Source organism: Sapajus apella, unplaced genomic scaffold (assembly GCF_009761245.1).
Source record: "Sapajus apella isolate SASKATOON/1434 unplaced genomic scaffold, GSC_monkey_1.0 scaffold15, whole genome shotgun sequence".
Lineage (NCBI taxonomy): Eukaryota > Metazoa > Chordata > Mammalia > Primates > Cebidae > Sapajus > Sapajus apella.
The window spans coordinates 5,206,636-5,216,322 of NW_022436955.1; the positions used below are offsets into that span (position 1 = coordinate 5,206,636).

General features: G+C 34.2%; 1 pseudogene; it reads left to right on the top strand.

Moving 5' to 3' along the window:
• The first annotated feature begins 8,780 nt into the window (after positions 1–8,780).
• On the top strand, positions 8,781–8,870 carry LOC116555897 (annotated as a pseudogene).
• The last annotated feature ends 817 nt before the right edge of the window (positions 8,871–9,687 follow it).

Consider the following 9,687-nt stretch of genomic DNA (forward strand, 5'->3'; position numbering starts at 1 on the left):
GAGAGAGAGAGAGAGAGAGAGAGAGAGAGAGAGAGAGAGAGAGAGATTTGATTTGCTTTCCTTGCTTTTTTTACATGGCTGGTGCAAGTTTGTCTGAATCTTTACTCAGTCCTTGGGTTTTGCTTTTGTTTCTGTTTTTATGGAGTCTTGCTCTGTCTTCCAAGCTGGAGTGAAGTGGCGCGATCTCGGCTCACTGCAACCTCTGCCTCCTGGGTTCAAACGATTCTCCTGCCTCAGCTTCCCAAGTAGTTGGGACTACAGGCCCGTTCCACCACGCCAGGCTAATTTTTTATATTTTTAGTAGATACCGGGTTTCACCATGTTATCCAGGATGATCTCATCTCCTGCCCTCATGATCCACCCACCTCGGTGTCCCAAAGTGCCTGGGTTTTTACTTGTACTGAAAGAGGCACCACCGTCATGAACTTTGCTAATTCTTACAGAAAGGGTAGAACAGTAGGGAGGACAGAGCATCAGCTCTTAAACGCCAGGGAAGCTCAGAAAAAACACACATTGCCTGCACTTATAATGTTGCCCACTGTTCCAATCATACTAAGCATTTTATGTGCCTTATGGTATGTAATTTCTAATGTCAGTCCCAGGTAGCTATTCTATGCTGTATTTTGTTACATTTTAATTAAATTTCAATTATATTACATAGACACAGAAAAATATGATGCACGATATCAGACTTTTAGATTTGTTGAGATAGTTTTATGTCCATGTACATGATCAGATCATATAATAAGTGCTTAATATATATAAGTGCTTATATATACATATATATATGTATGTATATCATCCAAAATAACCATTGAGTTTGATCCTCAAGGACTTCAATGGAACTCCTTGCCAACGATTCAAAATTGCACACTTATTTTAAGCACTTATAATTATTATATATACATATATGTGTATATATATATGTGTGTGTGTATATATATATATATATATATATTCTGAGAAAGGTAAGTTAGCATCTTTCACTGTGACTAAAAGTTCCCCATCTTCCACTCTGACTGAAAATAAATAATTGTCTTTCAATATAATGTCAAATAATACTATTTTAGCATGTTGACCAAGAGCACTATAAAATTAAACATTAACATTACTACTCTTAAATTCCTTGATGATGAAAGTATTGTCTTAAATTTATAAGTGAGAAAAACTTAGTCTCAGAGAGGTAATTGTGTTGTATAATTTGAAGGTAGGTCTGTTGGACTCTAAACTTCTATACTAACAATAAACAGAAAATAATAAATCTGAAAAGATATTTATTAAATTTATTTGAGACTTCAAACTTAGAAGAAAATTAATAATGGTTTTTATTAAACAACCCTTTAATATATGTCCCAATTTGAGTATGCATATTTCCCTTAGCCAATTTAACTTCAACATTTATTTCTTTTTAATTCAGTAATAAACATGATTAAATTTACCATACTATATAGATTATCATAAAACATGCAATCTAGTCAAATTAGCATGACAAGGATGAAAAAGAGACTAGTAAATAAAATCAAAATATGCCACAATATTTCATCATGTTCTAAATATTAGATGATGCAAGTGTATTAGTGCAAGGATTTAATATTTCAACATCACTGTCATATGCCATATTTCTTTGTATTTCTTCATTGAATCTAGGACAGAAATGAAATTACATAATTTGAAAGCATTTTAATTATAGAAAAGTAGAGGTTACTAATAAATTCAAATGATTTCTGTATTTTAGGCAACTTGTTAATAGGGAAATAAATTTGCAAAGGCTTATGATTACATAATTTATGACCATTAATATTATTTAGGAAATAGATATTTCCTTATCTACACACAAACACACACACACATTACACACACACACACACACACACACACACACACACATTACATTTTTAATGTTTAAACTTCTGTAATGAAGTGAGAATTTTTTTCTTTACATGATTTATATCTGGTACAGTTAGATTTCATCAAAATCATTTTGCTCCTAATTTCACATATCTTTAATGCATGCTTTGAAACAGTGAAGTCTAAAAATTATGGAATTACTTGTGTTATAAATAAGTAACATGGAAGCCTAGCCAAAATGATCAGGAAGGAGAAATAAATAAAAGCACCCAAACAAGAAAAGAAGAAGTAAAACTATCTATCTTCACTGATGATGTGATTCTGTACCTAGAAATCCATACAGATTCTTCCCCAAAACTACTAGAACTGATAAATGATTTTAGTAAGGTTTCAGGACACAAAACTAATGTACAAAAATCAGTTGGATTTCTATACATCAATAATGTCCAAACTGAGAGTCTAATCAAGATCATGATGCCATTTACAATAGACATAAATAAAATAAAATAATTAGGAATACATTTCACCAAAGAGGCGAAATAGCTCTACAAGGAGAATTACAAAGCATCGCTGAAAGAAATCAGAGATAACACAAATAAGTGGAAAAACATTCTATCCTCATGCATTGGAAGAATCAATATTATTAAAATGTCCATACTGCCCAAAGCAATTCACAGATTCAACACTATTTCTGTCAAACTACCAACACTATTATTCACAGAATTAGAAAGAAAAAAACGATTCTAAAATTCATATGGAATCAAAAAAGAGCACAAATAGCCGGAATAATCATGAAGAGAAAGAACAAATCTGACTGTATTACACTACTTAAACTCACACTATACTATCAGGCTTTAGCAACCAAAACAGCATGGCGTTGGTAGAAAACCAGACCATATATCTGTGGAACAGAATAGGAAACAGAAATAAAGCTGCACATTTAAAACCATCTGATCTTCAACAAGGCTGACAAAAGCAATGGAAAAAAGACTCTATTCAATAAACGGTGCTGATATAAATGGCTAGCCAAATGCAGAACAATGAAACTGGATACTAAACTTTCATCATATACAAAAATTAACCTAAAGTGAATTAAATATAAATTATAAAACTTCAAATTATAAAAATTCTAGAAGAAAACCTAGGAAATGATATTCTGGACATTTACTTTGGCAAATACGTTTTGACTAAGTCCTCAGAAGCAACTGCAAAAAAAAAAAAAAAAAAATTAACAAGTGGGACTTAAGAAAACTAAGGATCTTCTGCACAGCAAGTGAATCTATCAACGCAGCACACAGACAATATACAGAATGGGAGGAAGTATTTGAAAACTATGCCTCCAACAAATATCTAATATTCGGAATCTATAAGGAACTTAAATCAGCAAGCAAAAAACAAGTAACCCCATTTTTAAAAAGGGAGAAAGCATGAACAGACACTTCTCAAAAGAAAACATGCATACAGCCAACAAATATATACATATATAAATGCTCATCATCACTACATGAGAAAAGTGCAAATAGAAACCACAGTGAGATATCATCTCACAACAGGCAGAATGGCCATTATTAAAAAACTCAAAAAACAACAGATGTTAGTGAGGTTGTGGAGGAAAGGGAACAGTTATACCCTGTTGGTGGGAATATAAATTAGCTCTTTCATGGAGCTACATAGCCACTGTGGAAAGCCACATAGAAATTTCTCAAAGACCTTAAAACACAACTACCATTTGACTCAGCAGTCCCACTATTGGGTATACACTCCAAAGAAAATAGATCATTCTACCAAAATGACACATGTACTCACATATTTATTACAGAGCTATTCACCAAAGAAAATACATGGGATCAATCAAGATGACCATCAAAAGGGACTGGATAAAGAAACTATGGTACATATACAGCATGGAATATGACACAGTCATAAAAAAGAATGGAATCATGTCCTTTGCAGCAGCATGGATGCCGCTGGAGGCTATTATCCTAAGAAAAGTAATACAGGAACAGAAAAGCAAATATCTCTCATTCTCAATTCTAAGCTGGAACTAAATAATGAATACACATGAACCCAAATATGGGAACAATAAACACTGGGACTTCTTGAGGAGAAAATGAGGAAGCAGAGTGTGAGTTGGGAGACTACCTATCAGGTACTATGCTCACTAGCTTTGTAATGCTCATTCATACGCCAAGCATGAGTGACACACAATTTACCCATATAGCAAACGTCTGTTTGTGTTCCCCAAATCCAATAGAAAAGTAGAAAGAAAAAAAAAAAAACCCTCAATGGGGAAAAAAGTAACTTTTTATTTTGTGGATCCTTTGTATTTTTGTTAGTTTTGCTATGATCTTTATTATTTCTTTCTTAATTTTGGGCTTTGTTAATTCTTGCTTTTTAAGTTCATTGAGGTACAACATTAGATTTTTTTAAAAAAATATTTTTACTTTTTTTTATGTAGGCACTTATTGCTACCAACTTTCCTTTTAGCATTATTTTTGCTGTATTTCCTGGGTTTCAGTTTGTTTTATCCCCAGTTTATTTTTTTTTTCAATTTTAAAACATTTTAATATTAAATACTTTCTTGATTCAATGGTAATTGAGAAGCATGTTGTTTAATTTTCATGTATTTGTATTGTTTTCAGTGTTCCTCTTGTTAGTGATTTCTAGTTCTATTCCATTATGGCCTGAGAGATACTTGATACTATTTTAATTAAAATAATTACTGGAGAATGCTCCATGTATTGATAGGAAGGAAATATATTCTGTAACTATTAAATTAAATGTTCTGTAAATATTTTAGTTTCATTTGTTTTAAAGTGCAGTTTAAAAATATTGTGTCTTGATAAATCCAATGCTAAGAGTGGGATGTTGAAGGCTCCAATAATATTGTATTGGAAACTATATCTCCCTTTATATCTAATTATATTTGCTTTATACATCTGATTATTCTGGTATTGGGTGCATATATGTTTAGAATTGTTATATCCTCTTGATGATTTTATCCCTTTATCATTACATAATAGACTTTTAAAATTGTTTTTATATTTTGATATATATATATATATATTTAACATTTATAATTTTTATTGCTCCTAAGGGTTTGAATGTGACACAAGTTGAGGATAGCTGAATGATTTCATTTCTGGGTGTTTTCAGAGGGCCAAGTTTCAGCTTTATACTTCTTGGCTGTGTCCTCTAATCCTGGGTGTCTGGGACCAGGTCCTCAAGTTTTTCCTCTAGTCCCTTAAGGTTGAACTCTGGCTGTAGGGGCTGAGGTGCTCCAAGACCACTGGCAATATCATTCTATAGTTTATGATGAGAATGAGTGGGAGCCATGGGTGTAAGTGCTCTGGAGGGAGTGGCAGGGCCATAATGAGCAAACGTGCTTCAAAGGGAAGCTGTCAGGTGAAAGCACCATGGCAGTGGTTGCTTGCAAAGTTATCTGGCAGCATAGCTGAGGCTTCACTGTGTGCAGGCATGAGCAGGTAAGGACTCTAGGAGGTGCTGGTGGACATCAGGGTGTGTAGATCAGACTGTGGTACCACAGGAAAGACAGCCCTGATCTCTCTGGGTCTGGAAGACAACGTAGGTCAAAGCTACTTATTCCTTAGGAGCCATTCAGGCCCATGAATGTGTCCCAACACTCAGCAAACTCAGCCTTGTGTCTCTTCAGTACTGGCATCTGGGTTGTCTTTCTACCCTCTCTCAAATTAACATTGTTCAGAGTATGCTGGTATACTAAGTACTCCAGTCTGTCTCACGTTCCTGGCTACCTGTAGTCAGCCACCTCATCTCCTGTTGGTTTTTTGAAAAGAGAAACAAAATCAATTTACTGCTAGACAAATTAATCAAGAATAAAAGGAAGAATACCACAGAAATAAAATGACAAATAAAAAAGGAGACATCACAACTGATACCACAGAAACACAAAAGATTATTAGAGACTATTATAAACAACTGTACAGTGACAAATTGGAACACCTAGAGGAAAATGAATAAATAACTGAACACATGCAACCTACCAAAATTGAATCAAAAAGAAATATAAAACCTGAACAGACTAATAATATATAATGTTATTGTATCAGCAATAAAAAGTCTTCCATCCAAGAAAAGTTCAGGATTAAATGGCTTACTGCTAATCCTAGCAAACTTACAAAGGGAAACTAATACTAATCATCCTCAAAATATTCCAAACAATTGAATAGAAGGAAATTCTCCATATCTCATTTTACAAGACCAGTGTTATTCTTATACCAAAACTAGACAAGGATACAACCAAAAAAGAAAACTGCAGCCAATATCCTTGATGAAGATAGATGCAAAATCTTCAACAAAATACTAGCAAATCAAATCCAACAGCACATGAAAAGGTAATACACCATGATCAATTGGGATGTATTCCAAGGATGCAAAGATGGCTCAACATGAGTAAAGCAATAAATGTAATATGTCACATTAACAGAATGAATAAGAAAAACTTTGTGATTATCTGAAGAGGCACAGTAAAGGCATTTGACAAAATTCAACATCCCTTTATGATAAAACTGTCAACGAACTTAGGCATATATGGAATACACTTCAGCATAATAAAGGCTATATAAAACAAACCCACAGTTGACATCATACTAAATGAAGAAAGGCTCAAAATCTTTCCTCTAAGAACTGGAAAAAGACAACAGTGCTCACTTTGACTTCTGTTCAACATAATGTTAGAACTCCTAGCCAAAGCAATCAGGAAAAGAGAGAGAAAAAGAGGAATCCAAATTGAAAAAATGAAACTCAAATTGTCCCTCTTTGCAGAGATGACATGAACTTATATATAGAAGCCTCTAAATTCCTTCTTTTTGAGACTCCATCTCAAGAAAAAAAAGAACGGAGTTCAGTTCTTTTTTAAAAATTTATTTTATTTTATTATTATTATTATACTTTAAGTTCTGAGATACATATGCAGAACGTGTAGATTTGTTACATATGTATACATGTGCCCTGGTGGTTTGCTGCACTCATCAACCCATCATCTACATTAAGTATTTCTCCTAATGCTGTTCCTCCCTTAGCCCCCCACCGCCAAACAAGTCCTGGTGTGTCCCTTCTTGCGTCCATGTGTTCAACTCCCACTTATGAGTGAGAACATGTGGTGTTTGGTTTTCTGTTCTTGTGTTAGTTTGCTGAGAATGATGGAGAAATCTCTAAATTCTTTATCAAGAATCTCTTACATATGATAAATAAAGTCAGTGAAGTTTCAGAATATACAATCAAAAATAACACAGCACATAAAAATAAGTAGCATGTCTAAGTGCCAATATTGAATATGCTGAGAAAAAAAATCAAGACAATTTCATTTGCAGTAGCTACCAAACAACAACAAAAAAAGCCACACACAAACATAAAACCACCTAGGAATACATTTAACCAAGGTGTTAAAAAGCCTTACAAAGAAAACTACAAAGCTGAGAATGATGGTTTCCAGGTTCATCCATGTCCCTACAAGGGACACTAATTCATCATCTTTGATGGCTGTATAATATTCCATGGTGTATATGTGCCACATTTTCCCTGTCCAGTCTATCATTGATGGGCATTTGGGTTGGTTCCAGGTCGTTGCTATTGTAAGCTGTGCCGCAATGAACCATTCTCAGCAAACTGACACAAGAGCAGAAAATCAAACACCGCATGTTCTCACTCATAGGCGAGTGTCGAACAATGAGAACACATGGACACACGGAGGGGAGCACTACACACTGGGTTCTGTTGGGGGGAAATAGGGGAGGGACAGTGGGGTGTGGGGAGTTGGGGAGAGATAGCATGGAGATAAATGCCAGATATAGATGAAGGGGAGGAAGGCAGCAAATCACACTGCCACGTGTGTACCTATGCAACAATCTTGCATGTTCTTCACATGTACCCCAAAACCTAAAATGCAATTAAAAAAGAAAGAAAGAAAAAAGCAAGAAAGAAAGAAAGAAAGAGAAAGAAAGAAAGAAAGAAAGAAAGAAAGAAAGAAAGAAAGAAAGAAAAGAAAGAAAGAAAGAAAGAAAGAAAGAAAGAAAGAAGGAAAGAGAAAGAAAGAAACTACAAAACTCTGATGAAAGAAATTGAAGAGAACACAAAGAAGTGGAAAGACATCTCATGCTCATGGATTGGTAGAATTAATATCATGAATATGGCCATACAACCAAAAGCAATCTGTAGTTTCAATTCGATGCCTACCAAACTGCCAATATAATTTTTCAAAGTCATTGAAAGAAAATCCTACAATTTGTGTGCAACAGCAACTACCAAAAAGTCCAGATAGTCAAAGCAATATTGATCAAACAGAACAAGTCTGGTAATACCACACTAACTGACTTCAAGCCACATAAAAAGACTGTAGTAGCCAAAACAGCATGATGTTTGCATATAAAGAGACACAAAGCCCAATGGAACAAAATAGAGAATACAGACATAAATCCATGTATTTACAGCCAGCTGATTTTTGACAAAATAACTAAGAACATACATTGAGGAAAGGACAGCCTTTCAAATAAATGGTGCTGGAAAAATTAGATACTATATGCAGAAGAATGAAGATACCCATATTTCTCCCCATATAAATAATCCACTCAAGATAGTTTAAAAACTTAACTGTAAGACACAAACTATAAAAATACTAAAAGAAAACATAAGAAAAACACATCAGGACATTGGTCTAAGCAAAGAACTTATGGCTGAGACCACAAAAGGAAAGGTAGCTAAACAAAGAATAGACATGTGGGATTATTTTAAACTGAAATGCTTCTGTATAGCAAAGAGAGAAGAAACAACCTCTTGAATGGGAAAAAAATATTCTTGAACTATTCATCTGACAAATAACTAATATCTAAAATATATGAAGAACCCAAATAATGTATTAGTAGAAAGATAATAATCCCATTAAAAAGTGGACAAAGGTGCTCACTTCAGCAGCACATATACTAAAATTGGAACAATACAGAGAAGATTAGCATGGAGGAGCACCCAGATACATAAAGCAAATTCTTAACAACCTACAAAAAAACTTAGACTCCCATACAATAATAGTGGGAGACTTTAACACTTCATTTTCTGTATTAGACAGATCAATAAGACAGAAAATTAACAAGGATATCCAGTACTTGAACTCAGATCTGGACCAAGCAAACCTAATGGACATCTACAGAACTCTCCACCCCAAATCCACAGAATATACATTCTTCTCAGCACCACATGGCACCTACTCGAAAACTGACCACATAATTGGAAGTAAATCACTTCTCAGCAAATGCGAAAGAATGGAAATCATAACAGACAGTCTCTCAGCCCACAGTGCAATCAAATTAAACTGAGGATTAAGAAACTAACTCAGAACTGCACAACTTCATGAAAACTGAACAACTGGCTCTTGAATGTTGACTGAATAAACAATGAAATGAAGGCAGAAATAAAGACGTTCTTCAAAACCAACGAGAACGAATACACAGTGTACCAGAATCTCTGGGACACATTTAAAGCAATGTTTAGAGGGAAATTTACAGCAATAAATGCCCCCATGAGAAGCAAGGAAAGATCTAAAATCGACACCCTATCATCAAAATTGAAAGGGCTAGAGGAGAAAGATCAGGTTCTGAAGTAGAAGGGAGATTTTTTTTTCAATTCCCTTTCTCTGTAATAACAATAGGTTCATTTTATTAGCAAATGACAAGTAAATGTAGTTAAAAGGGATCAGTAAAATCTTGTACGGCTGTTGAGATTACACATCAAATGTTTGACATAATATTTACAACATAGCTGAGCTTTCTTAAGTACTTTGTATTGACTTCACCCTAGATATTAAAAGGA